General features: G+C 39.2%; 1 long non-coding RNA gene across 1 annotated transcript; it reads right to left on the bottom strand.

Annotated features, from left to right (window-relative positions):
* LOC109229401 lies at positions 7,893-10,268 on the bottom strand. The gene is made up of 2 exons (XR_002068563.1): positions 9,928-10,268; positions 7,893-9,441 (listed from the first exon to the last, which is right to left on the bottom strand). It is a non-coding gene; the product is annotated as an uncharacterized LOC109229401 (long non-coding RNA).

The following is a 19,453-nucleotide window of genomic DNA, read 5'->3' as shown; positions in this document are numbered from 1 at the left end:
GTCCGTAGGATGTTTTTGAGGTTGTGTGTATGTTTGGTTTGGAGCCCTGAGGGCTCGGGTGAATTTTGGATAGGCCGTGAGTGCATTTTTAACCTTTGTGAAAATCTGGCATTTCAGTTCTGCAATCTTCGCATTTGCGAAGAAGGTCTCGCAAATGTGGGCCTGTGATCGCAAATGCGAGATAGGGGATCCTGTAGCTGGGTCGCAAATGCGACCATTTGGTCCGCAAATGCGAAGCGGGGCCTGTCGCAAATGCGACGTTCTGGCTCACAAATGCGATACTGGGACTTTCGCAAATGCGACACTCTTGGTCGCAAATGCGAAGTCCCTCCCTTTGCCCAGTGTTCGCAAATGCGAATTTGCCTTCGCAATTCCCACATCAGGTCGGGGTTCGCAAATCCCATATCTGCAACCTGCATATTTTACACTTAGCCAATTTTGAACCATTTTCAACATTCTTTCAACACACAAACTTCTTGGGCGATTTTTCAAGAACAAGTTTTCTTCCAAATCGATTGTAAGTTGATTTTTACTCATTTCTTTCAATCATTAACATCATTTAACATGTTTTCAACTTAAAATCAAAGATTTTCATGGGAGAAAATGGGGGTTTTGGGTAGAACCTAGGTTTTTCTAAAGATTGGGGATTTGGACCTCAATTTGAGGTCCGATTTCAAAACAAATCATATATTTCGGTTCGTGGGGGAATGGGTAGCCGGGTTTTGGTTCGAACCTCGAGTTTTGACTACGTGGGCCCGGGGGCGATTTTGAAATTTTTGGGTTTGGGAAAGTCATTTTATGCATTCAAATTGATTCATTTAGCGTTTATTGATGTAATTAAGTAACTTGTGACTAGATTCGAGCGGATTGGAGGTGGAATCGAGGGGTAAAGCCATTATTGAGACTTGAGTTGAATTCAAAGCATTGAGGTAAGTGTTCGGTTTAACCTTAGCTTGAGGGATTAGGAGTTGAGTCATATTTGTTTTGTGTTTCTTGTGGAGTACGGCGTATAGGCATGGTGACGAGTATCTATACGTCGGTGTCGAGCATGACCGTGAGTCTTAAATTGACATTTTGTGTTCTTGAATAATTCTATGGATGAAATATTGAGTAGACTTGTGATATTGAGCAAAGACTTAGCTTATTTTCGTGGAAGTTAATCATGAGTTAGAAATGGTGATAATAGAAATGTTAAAAATTCGAATTGAGATTGGTAATAGCTGGTTCTCCCTTGTCGGGATGAGTATACTTGTACTGTTGAGTTCCCCTGCCGGGATAGAGTATTTTATGATTAATCCCCCTGCCGGGATTTGTGGTTATGATTACTGTAAGCTATGTATATGTGGAATGGGTTGCGCGCCGCAACATACGTTATATTGGATCGGGTTGCACGCGCGCAACATATATTGTATTGGGTCGGGTTGCACGCCGCAACATATATTGTATTGGATCGGGTTGCACCCGCAACAGGTGTATATTATAATTAGTGGATCGGGTTGCACGCCGCAACAGTTATATTTATACGTACGGGTTGGGTTGCGTGCTGCAGCAGTAGTGCTATCATATTGTTTTGGCATTGTACTGTTCCTTCGTATTTAATTCAGTTTCTGCTAAGTTGAATTGTTTTCCCCGAGGCATGTACCCCCCTCCCTTATAACTGCTCATTACTTATTTATTTTCTGCAATATATTATATAACTGCACAGATTTGTCTAGAGTCTGGTACTAGCCTCGTCACTACCTCGCCGGGGTTAGGCCAGACACTTACCAATACATGGGGTCGGTTGTGCTGATGCTACACCCTGTGCTCTTTTGCACAGATCCAGGTGTTGGACAGCAGCTGCAATAGCGCGGGAGTTAGCCTTCAGTCCAGCGAGACACCGAGGTAGCCTTGCAGGCGTCCGCAGGCCCGACGTCTCTTTTATCTTTTATTTCAGTCTGTTATCTCATGTATTTCGACACAAACAGTTATATTTTCTTTCAAACGGTTGTATTTAGCACTCTTAGTAGTTCGTGAGTATGTGACACCAGCTCTTGGGTAGAGGTTTATGTTGAGTTTTTGCATTGTTGTTTAGATTCTTTAATTTAAGACTTCCGCTTATTTGCTTTATTCCGCCGTTTTCATGATATTACCGATAATTGTTAAAAGAAGTAAATTAGTTAATGCTAAAGGTAGTTAAGGGTTGGCTTGCCTAGCTCTCATCAGTAGGCGCCATCACGACTCCCGAGGGTGGGGAATCCGGGTCGTGACAAGTTGGTATCAGAGCTCTAGGTTGCATAGGTCTCACAACTCCGGACAAGTTTAGTAGAGTCTGAGGGATTCGGTACAGAGACGTGTGTATTTATCCCCCAGAGACTACCGAGTTAGGAAAAGTTTCACATTTGTTCTTTCTTGTCGTGCGGTTTGGTTTCTCAACGCTAATTGAATTTCTACTCTGTTCTTTCGCAGATGGCGAGAACACGCGCTTCCTCATCTTCCGATCAGCAGTCCGAGCCCCAGGCAGCTTCCGCTAGGGGCAGAGGCCGAGGCCATGCTAGAGGCCGAGGTAGGGGCAGAGCTCAGCCCCGAGCAGCAGCACCAGTGGTGGAGCCTCAGGTTGATGTTGATGAGGAGGTTCCGGCCCCAGCCCCAGCAATTTCGGTGGGCCCAGCTCAGGTCCCAGAGGGGTTTATTGCTACCCCAGTTCTTCAGGACGCTCTGGTCCGATTGGTGGGTCTCATGGAGAGTGTTACCCGAGCAGGCTTACTCCTTGTAGAACCAGTCGTCTCTCAGGCTGGAGGAGGGGCCTAGACTCCTGCTACTCGTACTCTGGAGCAGGGAGCTCCCCCGATTTAGACTCCAGTAGTTCAGCCAGTTGGAGCAGCTCAGCCGAGCGTGGTAGCCCAGGCCGGTGATGGGGCAGCTATGTCTGCCGATGCTTTATGGAGATTGGATAGGTTCACCAAGCTCTTCACTACTACCTTCAGTGATGCATCTACCGAGGATCCTCAGGATTATTTGGACAGCTACCATGAGGTTCTTCGGAACATGGGTATTGTTGAGACCAATGGGGTTGATTTCGCTACATTGCAGTTGTCTGGATCAACCAAGACTTGGTGGAGGGATTATTGTTTAGCTAGACCAGCAGGATCTCCAGCCTTGACCTAGGAGCAGTTCACACATCTATTTCTGGAGAAGTTTCTCCCTATTACACAGCGAGAGGCCTATCGGAGGCAGTTCGAGCGTCTCCAGCAGGGATCCGTGTCAGTCACCCAGTACGAGACCAGGTTTATTGATTTGGCTCGCCATGCTCTTGTTATACTTCCCATTGAGAGGGAGAGAGTGAGACGGTTTATTGATGGACTCATTTAGCATATTCATCTCCAGATGGCTAGAGAGGCTGGGAGCGAGATATCCTTTCAGGAGGCGGCCAATGTGGCCCGGAGGATTGAGATGGTATTGTCATAAGGGGGTGGTCATAGGGCAGACAAGAGACCCCGTCAGTCAGGATGATTCAGTGGTACTTCATCTGGAGGCAGAGATTCGTATGATAGGGGTCATCCTCCTAGGCCCTTCCAGTCAGCGCTCCAGGTTTCCCATGGTGCATCAGGTGACCGTGGTTTTCGCAGGCAACATTCTGACCAGCAGTCCTATAGTGCACGATCAGCTCCTATCAGTGCACCGCCGCTCCAGAGCTTCCGGGGTGGTCATTCAGGCCGCCAGGGTCAGCCTCAGTTTCCTCAGTCGCAGCATCCGGGTGGATGTTATGAGTGTGGTGAGTACGGTCACATCAGGAGGGCTTGTCCGAGGTTGAGGGGTACTCAGTCGTAGCAGCAGGTTCCCCGTCCTACGATTCAGGTACCAGATGTTCCACAGGCCGCCCAGCCAGCTAGAGGCGGGGGTAGAGGTACTAGAGGTGGAGGTAGAGGTCATAGAGGTGGAGCCCAGACCGCCAAAGGTGGAGGCCAGCCAGCAGCAGGCCGTCCCAGAGAGGTAGATCAGAGTGGTGGGGCCCAGCCCTGATGCTATGCCCTTCAGGCCAGGCCTGAGGCAGAGGCTTCAGATGCGGTTATTACATGTACGGTTCTGGTTTGTGATAGAGATGCTTCAGTGTTGTTTGATCCGGGGTCTACGTATTCGTATGTGTCATCCTATTTTGCCCTGTATTTGATCATGCCTAGTGATGCATTGGGTATTCCTATTTATGTGCCTATGCCGATGGGTGATTCCATCATGGTCGATCGAGTCCATCGCTCTTGTGTTGTGGTGATTGGGGGTCTGGAGACTCGTGTAGATCTGTTGCTTTTAGATATGGTCGACTTTGATATTATATTGGGGATGGACTGGTTATCACCCTATCACGCTATCTTGGACTGCCATGCCAAGACTGTGACATGGTCGTGATGGCGCCTATCGTGTTACAAGGCAAGCCTATTCCCAAAATATTACTACTCATTTGATTATAAGAATTTAATAAAACATTGCCAATAATTTAATTCCTGATAAACTAAACCAACTCTAAATATAAATATTATAAAATATGGAAACGAGTCCCAAACATCGAGGTGTCACTAAGTCATGAACGTCTAAAACTATGAACTGAGATATATAAATTGTCTAACTGTCCAAAGAAGAAATGATGAAAGGAGTAACAAGGTCCTGCGGACGTTGGCAACTACCTTGCAGTCTCCAATTGAAGCGCGCTGAAATCAACGAACTCACCTGGATTTGCACATATAGTGCAGGGTGTAGTATGAGTACAACCACCTCAGTAGTAACAGAAATAACTAAGGAACTGAGCAGTAGTGACGAGCTGAGCAAAATAGTCCAATTATTTATTTTTTTTCACAATTTTAAATATAACAGGAATGAACAGGTAAATTCCATAACTCGGTAAATGCCACAAAGAAATTTAACAGATAAATGCAGCAACATCAAAAGTTAATGCAACCTCACAGCAACGTCACTCCATCACTCAGCACTCGCACTTAGCACTCCACACTCAACACTCAATACACTCAACACTCTGCACTCACTGGGGGTGTGTACAGACTCCGGAGGGGCTCCCAAAGCCCAAGCGCTAAGCACGGACAACTCACGTGCTACCATATCAATACCTGGATCCGCACGGTCAACTCACGTGCTACGCGGACAACTCACGTGCTATGGTATCAATACCTGGACCCGCACGGTCAACTCACGTGCTACGCGGACAACTCATGCGCTATGGTATTAATATCCTCACAACCAGGCCCTCGGCCTCACTCAATCATGTACCTCACTAGCCTCACCATCATCAACAAATAAGGGGATACAACCCACATCAAGTATCACAACATATTATCAAATAATAGAGGCGGAGGTAAACATGTACAATAATTTTTATGACTGAGTACAAATAATGTGAGCATGAATAAAATCTAAACAAGATCTCTAACATGAAGGCAAACAAGTTCAACAACAAGTAAACACATAATCACAAATAATAGCTTTTAGGCCTGGCCTCACGGGACGGACCAAGTCTCAATCCCTCGCGGTGCACACCCACACGCCCGTCACCTAGCATGGGTATCACCACCAAACAATCACATGATATTACTTTCTCCGGGTTTATACCCTCAAAGCCAGAGTTAAAACTGTTACTTACCTCAACAGCGTAAAATCCTACTCCGGGATGTCCTCGTCCCTCGACTTAGTATCCAAAAGCTTCGAATCTAACCATAATCATAATACTACTATCAACATCGTCTAAAGAATCGAATTACACAATAAAAACTACATAAACATGCCAAAAATCCGAAATCGGCCAAAACCCAGCCCCCGGGCCCACGTCTCGAAATCAGTCAAAAATGGCAGAATAATAATCCTCGTCCTCTCCCGAGTCTAACCATATAAAATTTGTCAAAATCGGACTCCGTTTGGCCCCTCAAATCCTCACTTAAAACTCTCCAATACTCAAACCCTAGCTCCCTCAATTTCACTTTGAAATCATCAATCAAAGCCCAGAAACGAAGATGGATTCATAAATTATAATCAAAATCGAATAGAGAACACTTACCCCAATCCATATGGTGAAAATCGCCTCCAAAATCGCCCAAATCTGAGCTCCCCAACTCAAAATATGACCGAATGAACAAACCATAATTTTGTATATTTTTCTACCAGCTATTTTGCCTCGTTTCTCGAGCCAAACGATCCCGAAACTCGTATTTTATGCCTCTAATGGATTCCTTGTGAAATTCTAGTCAAGTTAGGCTTTTGAATCACTCAATTTGACCTTATAACGAAGGAGATATGCAGGTTTTAATATTTGCAAATAGTGCAAATTTTTAAATACGCTGCTAGTGACAAATTCGTAATTACTCTGAAAAATCTGGCAACCTAATTTTTAGTAAAATGACCATAAAATCCTCATACGATGTCCAAATTCGACGATTTTTTTGCTACGGATCCGTAATTACGATACGGATCTAATGCTTCAATCAAAAACGAAATCGGAGCTCATTTGTTCAATATGATATCATTTATGCTTGAAGAAACGGCATCGAAACATAAGAAAAACGAGCGCAACACAACCCAAACCTATCCGAAACACACCCGAGGCCCTCGGGATCTCAACCAATAATTCCAACAAGTCATGTATCACTACCCGAACTTAGTCGAACCTCCGGAATACCCAAAACAACACCAAAACACCAAATCAACATCGAATTCAAGCCTAAGACTTTTAAACTTCCAACTTTTGCCAATTCAAGCCTAATTCTACCACGGACCTCCAAATTACATTCCGGACACACTCCTAATTCTAAAATCACCCAAGGAAGCTAATCGAATCATGAAAATCCAAATCCGAATTCGTTTACTCATCAACTTTCGGTTGACCTTTCTGACTTAGCTTTCTAATTAAGAGACTAAGTGTTCATTTCACTCCAAAACAAACTTGATACAACTCAACACAGCTGAACAACATATAAATAAGCATAGATGGGAAAAATGTGACTATAACTCTCAGAACGAAGGACCGGGTCGTTACAGATGTATAATAATAATGATGATAAGGTGTATGAGTAATACATAAGTTAGTAATGCATGAATTAATAACGCAAGCATTAGTTATGCAAATATTATTTCTTATCTACTGCTTGGTGTGGTGTATTAAAATTATAATGCATTGCATAATTTTTAAGGAAAATAATTGTTTACAAAATGCCCTTCGCATTCACAAGCTTTGAGGAACTTTAAGGACACTTGTGCCTTTAACTATACTAGTGCTTAATAGCCTTGATATTACTACTGCCATGATTTTCTATGACTACTTATAGATAGAATAATACCAAGTATAATATATCTAACACAAGTCTTAATTACACACAAGTTTGAAAAAAATGAATCAAATATGTTTTCTAATACTTCCTACCAAACGACCCACGCGCAAGTCTTATGGCATTTTGCAAGTGCCCTGCTCAGAGGCAAGGCCTAAAAAGCCTTTTATAACATCCTTCCACGTGAAATTTTAGTTCATATTATGCATCTTCAACTTCTTTAATTTCGTTAATGTCGTTCTCTCCTCCAAATTGATATTTTGGTTACCATTCAAAATTTACCAAATTCACTTCAAAGTTGAAATTTTGGTTCATAATTTTCGAAATTCCTTGGTTTGTTGGGCAATAAATTATATCAATTGGTAGGCAAAATTGAATTTTGCATCTTCATCTACCAAGCCATGCAAAAGAAGAAAAAATTTCACTCCCATAGCCCTCTTAGTGCATCATCAAACATGACTAGATGGAAAATTACTATTGCAAAATACACTTTAAATCAACCCATCACTTCGGTTCTGCTAATTATATGCCAGCCTTTAAATATAGCATCTACATTCTAATTACATTTGATAAGACTAAGGGCAAACGACGAGCAGAATAATCAGTATAGCAAGCCTTATTAAATTTTCAAGCACAGTTGATTATATCACAAATTGTACATAATTTTGGTTCAACTGAGAGGGCTCATATCAAGTGTATTTATGGAAGAACCATCACTGTGAAAAAATCTCATATTGAAAGGAGCAACAGGATAGAATAAAGATACAAGGGTTAGTTGACAAGCTGCCAACAGCTTCCAGTGAATCAAAGAAAGGGGCAACTAAATCATAAACCCCTTAATTATGCATCTTGATCTACCAAGATCCATTCAAAAATGAGAACTTCACTCTATCCTCTCTCTTTTTAATCATAGCCCTACAAAACCAGCATAGACCAAGTATTCATGATAACTTACCTACAATCAACTATCATGTTAGCATTAAAAGAAAGCATAGGAAAAAAGATCCTTAATCTACAGTAAAAGTAGGAAAACAAGGCCTCAGACATCCAAGGAAGGATAAAAGCAGCATATACTCTCAAGCCTGGCGAAGGCGAAAGCACTTAGGCGGCCACTGCGAATGTTTTGAGAAACAAGCCTTAGGATTTATCATCATGGGCCATAAATAGAGTTTAACGAAAGAAAAAGATAATGAAAACTAGTTTCATGAGTTACACTCATACAAGTGACATTATTATTAGTCTCCTTTAATCATATCAAGCAAGAACAAAATCATCAATTGTTCCTAGGTATCCTATTTATGTATTTAGATAGAATGACAAGATTGAAAAGCTAATGATGTAAGCATCTAAAACTAGAGCTACTCATCAAATACTCCATTTACTACAAACAAAATCATATAAAAGTACCACAAATCAAGTGTTCATAAAAGCAGCATGCACTCTCAAGCCTGGCGAAGGCAAGAGCACTTAGACGGCCACTGCGAATGTTTTGAGAAACAAGCCTTAAAATGTATATCATAGGCAACAAGATAATTTTTACAAAAAAAAAAAACACAAAGCAACTTATCAAATTAATCCAAAAAAGTGTACCATCCGATAATGATCAGCAAAGCATTAAATAAAACAATGCTGACAAAGTGAAGAATGGAGTTCAATTGTCAGGGACTTGTTCATCCCTAAAGCAACTTTACATATGCTCAAGGGGCAGACATCCTAGTCCCAAATCCCCTGATTTATAAAACAAAGATCATAATGTTTCCAAAAAGCTATAATCTTTAGCCACAAGTAACATTAAGAATTCCAAATTTGGCATTAAAATGGTAAGTTCAATAAGCAAAAGCTACAAAATGTAATACTTGTAAGATGAAAATATAGTGTCTCAGACATCCAAGGATAAAAGCAGCATAAACTCTCAAGCCAGGCGAAGGCGAAAGCACTTAGGCGGCCACTGCGAATGTTTTGAGAAACAAGCCTTAAAATTTATCATCATAGACACTGAAAGAGTAAGATTCAACAAAATAAATCAAAGTAAACTAGTTAGGCTAATTGTATAAATTCTCTGTACATTCTGCTCTATTTACATAAAAACAATTTCACAAAACTTGTTCGGACCGCAGCAAACGTTACTGTTCCAGATCCCCTGATATCAAATAACAAATATCATAATATTGAAAAAGCTATACTTCAGCCACATAAAGAAATAAATATTCCAAATTCGGCTACAAAAATGACAGTTCCAACAGCACAAGCACCACAAAAAAAAGGCCAAAAACCACTAGTTGAAAAAGCAAAAGTTTTACTTTTTTTAAATAATATGGTAAGTTGAAAAGATGGTGTCTCAGACATCCAAGGAAGGATAAACGCAGCATTAACTCTCAAGCCTGGCGAAGGCGAAAGCTCTTAGTCGGCCACTGCGAATGTCTTGAGAAACAAGCCTTCAAATTTATCATCATGGACACCTCTATAATTAAAGATTCAATCAATCAATCAAAACACAAGAATCGCCTGCTTAGTAATTTAATTTTAAAAACAGCAGCTAACATTCAAAATAAACAAAGGCAACATTCAAGTTTGGATTATAAAGGGGAATCTCAGACATCCAAGGAAGGATAAAAGCAGCATTTACTCTCAAGCCTGGCGAAGGCGAAAGCACTTAGGCGGCCACTGCGAATGTTTTGAGAAACAAGCCTTCGAATTCATCATCACCGATCTCCCCAATATGAAAAAAAACGAAAATTTTGATTCCTCTATCAATAACCCTAATAGGAAGAAGTTTTGATTTTGAAAATAAAAAAGTTAAGAGTAGGCAGAAGAGATTTCGTCAAAAACTGCTGTGAAGTGAAGTGAAGTAGAAGAGGAAACGATGAATATATAGAGATTTAAAAGGTAGGGTTTTGGGGGTTTTAGGGTTTTGCTGTTTCGACGGCGCGGATTGGAGAATGGAAAAGTCTAGATCCACAGAACCATCTAGATCTTGTAGAGCCATTTGGGCCGTAACCGGATGAATCGGGTCCTGCTGAACCCTACTTCTTTTTCCTGAGAATTGCTACTAGTGAAACTATTCTAAACTACCTTTAGATACAGCCGTTAATATGGGCTACAGCCGTTAATATGGGCTTGGCCCGTTGGGCCAGCCCAATCCAGCCCGTAATTAAGTAGGGTAGGATTAGAATTTTTAGAGCCCGTTTAAAAACAAGGCTTTTAAGCCCGGCCCGAGTAAGCACGTGGCCCGTGAGGCCTGACTGAGGTTGTACCGGGCCGGCCCGTGGGCCTAATAAAATATTTATTTAAAATATATAAAAAACAAAAAGTATACCGCCTTTAGAGATGGAAAGTTAGAACTGGATCTTTATTAAGAGGAACCAAAACTTGATCTTGAGAAGTTTCAAAAGATGGATGTTGTCATTTATTGGAAGGACCATACTAGAAAATATCCCGATCTTTCAATAATGGTGCGTGATGTACTTAGTATTCTTATTACCATTGTAGCATCAGATTAACATTTAGCATTGGTGGCGTGTTCTTACAAAGTAAAGAAGTTGCATTTATTATGAAAATGTCCAAACACTTGTTACTACTCGAAATTGGTTGTACGGGTTTTCCCAAAAATCAAACTGATAATCTTTTTTTATGTGAATTTAAATATTATTAATTTTAAAAATTTAATTATTTTTAATATTTAACTAATTAATATTGCATATGAATTGTAGATGTAGATAAAAGTGAAGATGTTAAGATAACCTTGTCACAAGCGGATTCAAATGTGTTTGATGAAGATGATGTGTTGGATATCTCATAAGCATCATGAACGTTGTCTTGAATAGTTTGTTTAAAGTTTTAACTTTTAGTGAATGAAATATAGTCTTGTCTTTTACTTTTTTTAGTGTTTATTGTGATATATTGGAACAATATAAAAAGTTATTAAGTTTTTCGATTTTTTCCAATAAGATATTTTTTAACTTTTAAATAATTATCTTTTTTTAGGTCAGAACTTAAAGAAAAAATATAAAACTATATTTTTAAAAATGATGGGCCGGTCCGTTGGGGCCCGCGACCCACATAGGGCTGGGGTGGGCTGACCATTATAAGGCCCATCAAAATAATGGGCTAGCCCAGCCCAGCCCGTCAATTGCTAAAGCCCACATGGGCCGGGCTACGCTAGCCCGGCCCGACCCATATTGTCGGTTCTACCTTTAGAATAAATTATATTTTCTTCTATTTAATTACCTTTTTTAAAACTATTCTACCTTATTTTTTCGTGCAAAAGTAAATTAAGGCCACAAACATTGTATTACAACTAGTATTATAACTCGTCTGGGAAGGAGAATCTTGGAAGCAGCGGTAAAGTTGTATTCATGGTTTGAGCCGTGAAGCAACCACTAATGTATATATTAGCTAGGGTAATCTGTCTACATCACTCCTTGGGATGCACCAAAATCTGCGGGAACACAGAATGTCTACCGAGTTGCCCTTTTATGAGCATCTTAGAAATAAGGGAGTAGAAATAATAACCTTCCTAAAAAGGTTACTTATTTACACATGTATATTACAAGCCAAAAATAATAAAATTCATGATAAATATAAAGGTTGCCCTTGACTTGAAATAAAAATGTGGTCTAGCCTACATCTACAGAAGTTGAATCCCCAATGAAAAGTCTGGCTTCGTAATTGGAATTGGTGTAGTTACTAGGGTAGTAATTACACAGTCTAGTAATTATATAGTTATGTAATTACGACGACATGTTTGTTTGTCATAGTGTAATTACAGTGTAATTATTTATTTATTTGTTTGGTTGCACAAGTGTAATTACGCAATTACATTTAATTTTAAATGAAGTAATTATCAAAACTTAAAAGTTAATACAATAATTATATGCTTATAAATTTTTCTAAATGAAAATAATATTATATTTGGTATTTAAGATGTATGGTTTTTTCGTGAATATATATTACTTAGTAATGATATATTTCTAAGTAATATTGTAAAAATAATTTGTATACATATTCAAATTAATAATATTTAATTTAGATACTTACAAAAACTAAAAATATACTTTTTGTAAGAACATCATGGAATTCATGTTTGATAAAATAAAATAAATATTTATTAATATAATGTCAAACATTATTTAAATGTTTGACAAAACTAATCTATCAATTCTAACTAAAAAAAATGAACGACATGCAATGTGAGCCGATACTACTAAAACAAGTAAATTTGGACCATGAATATAACACAATTTTAAAATCTAAAAAAAAGTCTAACATATGCCAAATTCCAACACAACAATAGTAAGTTCCACTACAACTTAAGATTAGGAAACATAATAAATTTATAACCACATTCAACAACGAAATTCCTCTTTAATTGCATGATTCATTATTTCTAATATTAGGAGGCGTAGTTTTAAAAAATACAATAATAAAATAAATAAAAAATAAAATATAAGCAATTACATAGAATCACAAGAAGTAAAGGTAGAGAAATAAAATATAAATAGTGTACAAAGAAAATAATATTTAAAATTTTAAAAGAAATTAAAAAGTAAAAATAAAATTAAAAAATTAAAATAATAGAAATAAAAAGTTATAAAGAAAATAAATTAAAATAAAAAACAAAAAGAAAAGAAACTAAAAAGTAACCTTATAATTACACAGTGTAATTACCACCAATTCTCACCTCCCCTTGAGAATTGGAGAGTGTAATTACACCCCTCCAATTACACCCAATTTCATGTTGACCAAGTAATTACTTACCTAAACAAACATGGCAAACTATGTAATTACACCCAATTACACCTAAATCTATTTCCAAGGTGGCTTTCCAAACATGCTCTTAGTATTTTTGTAACATAATATTCTGGATTTTGTAAAAGAATTTGATTCCAACATGCATGATCTGATCATGAATAACAATTCAGGGTGTTCTACTTGCTTGCTTAGTGTTTTTGCAACTTTGATATAATGGAATTGGTCATAGGACATTTTCCAACATTTTTATCTTACTAGTATCTAGAACATGCGTTGCACGTTAATAATGGCATGTGATGATTTAAACGTTTATTTATATGAAGGAACAATAAAATTTAATTAATGAGACAAATTTATGTATAATAATACAACAATCATCTAAATGCCAAAAAATATTATTACATTAGCATAATACATGAATTTAAAATAAAAAGACATCATCAAAACTATCACAACCCAAACCGATGGGCCGCGGCGGGCATCCGGCACCTTACTCAACTGAGTACCAATGTAACGACCCAAACCGATGGGCCGCGACGGGAATCCGGCACCTTGCTCAACCGAGTAACAACGTAACGTATCTTTCGTATCATTCTATCATAGGTAAATGAACCGAAGTAAAGCATGAGGAATACAAACTTATACATATGATATACGGGCCTATAAGGCCAACATGATCATTTGTAAACTCAAAATATAGGCCGGCAAGGCCATACAAGCATTCGTATACATTCCATTTGTCTACAAGTGATAACAACGCGATAGGGAATTCAAGAATTACTAAAAAAACAAGAAAATCAAGAAACGTACGGAAGCTAAAAGAAAATAAAGAAATGAAAAAGGACGGAAAATTAAAGATAGATTGAATTCAAGAAAGAGTTTCTTGAATTCAAGAAGTCTATTCTTGAAGTTGAATCCTAGCAACAACAATTAGCTGACAAAGAACTAATCGCCTTTGGTAGAGAATTAAAAACAAGAGATAGATTGTGAAACCCGACGCGTTTAGAATAACAAGAACAACAATAAGCCTAAACTTGTCACATTTCTTAAATACCTAGAAGTGATCTAAGATCTCGAAAATGGTTTAATCTTACCACCTTAAGTTGAATCTTGAAGGTTGAAGAATAAATCCAAGAGTAGCCACACACAATAGTGCAAGAAAAATCTCACAATTTTTATTGATAATAATCTGAATAATCTAAGTCTAAAAACAAAGAAGACACCCCTTATATAGGTAGTAGGGGTCATGAAATTAAGCCTAAAAATAAGAAAATAATGTCCTAAACTACTTTGGACAACAAGTTCAACTACCTTAGGAAAACTAAAATACTAGGAAGCAAAAACCAAGTCATTCTTGGAAAGTGATTCTAAAAATCTTAGTAAAAGAAAAACATAACCTTAACTAACTAGGAAAGCAATAAATATAGTACCAAAATATATGGAAATAAGTCTCAAACCAATCTTGGATAGAATTTTGAAAATCTTGAAGGAAATTTGCAAGCAACTTGGCACCAACTTGTACTCAACATCTAGCACGACTATTGTACCTTTCTTGGACATCAAGTAAGTCCCTTTTATGTTATAAAAATGTGGTTTTATGTAGGACTTCATGGACTGCAAGTTTGGGCACATTTTAGGTGCCAAATTGGTCCAAAAGTGGACTGATTAGGACCTTCTTCAAAGGATGTCTCTTGGGATCCAATACTCCTCTTCTTGGACATAAATTTGAGCCTTAAAACAATTGTAACACCTAGCTAATTCACAACCTTTATCCTTGAGCTCTTCTTCCTCCCAATTAATAACTTCTTTATTTGCACTTGAAGCCTAATGACCTTGTTTTGCAACTCTTTAGCTTGACATCTTGTTAAAGGGTCTCATTGAGATTCCAAAGCTTCATCCTTTTACTTGAATAGAGTTGAGCTTCCTAGGATGCTATCAACAAGCCTCTAAGAGTACACACTTAACATAAAGGTTGGGACAGGGCCTCTCCGTACCAAACAATACGCGTCTGATGGGTTTTACTTAACCTTATGCTTCTTGGGTTTTGATGATTTAACAAACTTGTTGTAAAGAACCAGATAGAGAACCTGCTCTGCTTCATACACATCCCACTTGAAGATGTTGGTGCGCTCCATTTGCTCCAGAGTTGCTTATTTGGTCAATATAATTTAGACATGTATTGATTGGTATGTCGGGGGTCAGTTCCGGTCTTATGATATTTATGTACTCTTAGAGGCTTGTAGACATATGTCATGTATATGAAAGATTGTATGGCCTTGTCGGCCTATGTTTAGTGTACGAGCGATTATTTTGGCCTTATAGGCCCGTACGTTATATGTACAAGTCAGTATATCAGGTTGGGTTATTTTACGTCGAGTGTTCCCTCATGTTTGATTCTTGTTACCTCATATGACCCTTTTAGCCCATTTACCCGTGTTGATGTAATAAGAAAAATACGTTACGTTGGTACTCGGATATGTAGGGCATCGGGTGCCCGTCGTGGCCCATCGGTTTAGGTCGTGATAGAGCAGATGCGCAATTTTCATAAATGACTCTATTCATAGAAATAGTAGAGATACTTATGTTCTTGATCCCCCATGTGTCATATTATTCTATCATCTGTCCATGGGTCTTAGAATATACGTAAGTTGATAAATTTTATTTCATGATATTAATCAAAGGCATAATGGTCTTATGACACTCTGAAAGATTTTATTGACGTACTTATCATGCATTGCATTCATTTACATTGACCCATGATCAGATGGTGTTATATACGGGTATATATGTATATATGTATATGGGATATGGGAAAATGTTACGGCGTTATATACGCACCACCACCTGATCAGCTGGTATATGTTGATGATTTGCCCACAGTGGTCGTGATGATATGATGGGATGCCCTCAGAGGCTTGATGATGTTATGAACGCATATACCCATGCATGGTATGGCATTTATACACACATGCATGATATTATAATATTAAGTAATTCACAGAGCTATTCAGATATACATGTTAAGTCCTTTACTCCATGTTTCTCTCATGTCTATTATTTACTGAATTTCATTCCTTACATGCTCGGTACATTATTTGTATTGACCTCCCTTTTGCTGGGGACGCTGCGTTTCATGCCTGCAGGTCCCTGTAGAGAGTCCTCCAAGTAGGCTATCATCTCAGCGGAAGATGTTGGTGCGTTCCATTTGCTCCGGAATTGCTTATTTGGTTAGTATTATTTAGACAAGTATTGATTGGTATGTCGGGGCCCTGTCCCGGGCTTATGACGTTTATGTACTTGATAAATAGGGATTCTAGTTCATTTTATACTCTTTTTAACTTGAGTTTTGATTAAAAATAAATACAAATAGTCCCAAAAGGCTTACATGTTGTACTTGTTTGCAGGTTTTGGTCAAGAAAGTGACAAGAGTCAAAAACCAGCTCAAAAAGGAGTGAAACATGCACAAGTACCAAGAACAAGTCAAAGCACAGCTACAATAGACCCACCGCAACCGCAATCCATTTAGTGCGGTCCACGGTGAGGAGATTTAGAGAAGTGCAGATTTTGGAAGCTCAAGCACTGCGGTAGCAAATCATTTTGTGCGGACCGCAGTAGCCTCACCGCGGCCGCAATTGATTTTATACGGTCCACAGAGCAGAGATTAAGAGAGATGGGATTGTAGACAATTGGAAGCCACTACGGCCGCAAACCATTTTATGCGGACCGCAGTGAAGTCACCCCGACCGCGGTGCATTTTCTGAGGTCTGCGGTGGCCAGATTCAGAGACCCAAAAGTCAAGCTAACAAGCCTCACCGCGGCCGCGGTGCATTTTCCACGGTCCGTGGTACCTCCGCAGCGGTATTTTTTTCCAGGAAATTCGGCCTTGTATAAATAGTTCTCTTTCAGATTTTTAGGGTATCTATCTTTTAGCTGAGCATGTAAACGGCTATTTTTGACTATTTTGAGTAATTTCATAGTTGGTTTATCATTGAATCTTCAATTATTAGCTTGTAAACATATCATATGGGTTATTCTTCATCTAATTACATGTTCTCTTCCATTATTATGAGTAGCTAGACCCATTAGCTAGGGTTGTGGCTCAACCCTAGTGTGGGTATTTGATGGGTCTTGTGTTTTAAGGCTTAGATGTTTCTGGGTGGTTGATATTTGGACTGATTTGTGTTTTCTATGTTGGATTAGTGGTTGCAAACACTAATTTGTGCCTATTTGATTTGGACTCTTCTTGAGAAAGAGAGTTTGAGTCTAGGTAATCAGTCCAACAAGGAATTGGGGCGTACTCAAGCTAAAGGGTTAAATCTAGAGATAGTAATACCCGACTTGAGCCTACATTGCTTGCATAATTTCGACACCCAATTGGTCTTGAGAAAGTCAATTAGGGCAAAGTCACTCAAGCTACCGAGAGGTATAGAGTGAGTAATGTTGTGCATTGGCTATATCGCGATCCCAAACATAACATCTTTGCCTTAGACTTTAGAACCCGTCAAGTATTCACCTACGGGAAAGTCACTTCCCTAGTGCCTCGTTACCTATTAGACAACCCTTCTAGCAATTATTCTTAGTTAAATTTGGCATCTCATTAGTATAAAAGTAGAAGTAATCAAAAGGACAATTATGATTGGAAGCGTAATTAAGAGCATTACGCCTTGCTAGTTTAGATAGGAATCCAATTCCCAAATCTAGCTCCCTGTGGATTCGATCCCGACCTATTCGGGTAAAAGCTGTATCGACCTCTCTCGCTGCTCTATAGTGGTGCAGGGTTGGCACCGATCAGTACTCTTAGAGGCTTGTAGACGTATGTCATGTATTTAGACATATATTGATTGGTATGGCCTTATCGGCCTATATTCAGTGTACGAGTGATTATTTTGGCCTTATAGGCCTGTACGTCATATGTATAAGTAAGTATATCAGGTTGGGTTGTTTTATGTCGAGTGTTCTCTCATGTTTTATTCTTGTTACCTCATACGACCCTTTTGGCCTATTTACCCCCGTTGATGTAATGAGAAAGATACGTTACGTTGGTACTCGATTGAGTAAGGGCACCGGGTGCCCGTCGCGACCCATCGATTTGGGTTGTGCCAGAAATGGTATCAGTCAGTTCTGTCCTAGGGAGTCTACAAGCCGTGTCTAGTAGAGTCTTGTTTATGTGTGTGTCATGCACCACTTATAAGCAGGAGGCTACATGGCATTTAGGACTGTCACTCTTTCTTCTTACTCTAGATCATTTGGTAGAGCTAAGTTGTATGAATTCGAGCTCCTAAATTCTATTTTATTCGTAATACGACGATACCTACATCCAGAAAGACAATTGGTAAGAGGTTACATGTGGTTGTTGATAAGTTAGGATCTTAACGTGTTTTATGCCACTACTTGCCTATTCTTTGGTTAAAAATTGCTACAAAATAGTCCCAAAATTCTCACAAGTTGTACTTGATTGCAGGTTTGATCGACAAAGCGACGAATGTCAAATATCGGCTCAAAAAGGAGTGAAACCTGCTCAAGTGTCAAAGACTAAGCAAGTTGAGGAAAAGAGGACCTAGTGCGGACCACACAACTGTGAACGCGGCCACACTAGGAGGTTCAGAGGATGGTAGATTCAAGGGGAAGGCTACGCGGCCGCGGTCATTTCCACGCGGTCCGCAGAGCAGAGATTCAGAGGACCCTAATTTTGGTCAATTCCAAGCAAAGCGGCCCGCGTTCATTTCTGTGCGGCCGTGCCAACTTCCACCGCGGCCGCGCTACATTTTCACGCGGTTCGCGGTCCTCGACTTTAGAGAAGCAGAAACCAGGAGTTCAAGAGCCAGTGCGGCCGCGATCATGTTTGCGCGGTCCGCACTGACCTCGCAGGGGTATTTTTGTCCAGTTTTTTCAGCCCAGTATAAATAGGACCTTTTTCCATTTTTAGGTTAAGTTTTATGTTCTGAACGCAGCTGAGCTCGTGAGACCGAATATTGTAGCCATTTTTGGCACTTTTGCTCTTGATTATTGTATTTTCTTCCTAGCAATTAATTAATATGCTTACTTCTTCATCTATTTCTTTAATTTCTGTATCTAGCATGAGTAGCTAAACTCACTAGCTAGGGTTGTGGCTCAACCCTAGTGTGGGTAATTGATGGGTGTTGCCATCTAAGGGTAGATTGATATTGGGTGTTTGTTATTTGGGTTGATTTTTAGGTTTTAATTAAGGATTGGTGGTTGAATACACTGATTCTAGCTTTGTGGGTTTAACTCTTCTTGAGAAAGAGAGTCCATGACCCCAAAATTGACCCAACAAGGAATTGGGATGGACCCATGAGAAATGGTAGTCCCAATTAACGGGTTAAATCTCGAGAGAGTAATCACCCTACTTGAACCCTAGTTGCTTGGTCTAATTGGCCTAC

The sequence above is a fragment of the Nicotiana attenuata genome, chromosome 7, assembly GCF_001879085.1.
Source record: "Nicotiana attenuata strain UT chromosome 7, NIATTr2, whole genome shotgun sequence".
Classification (NCBI taxonomy): Eukaryota; Viridiplantae; Streptophyta; class Magnoliopsida; order Solanales; family Solanaceae; genus Nicotiana; species Nicotiana attenuata.
Note: the sequence above shows the minus strand (reverse complement) of the source record. Positions and strands in the feature narration are given on the sequence as shown.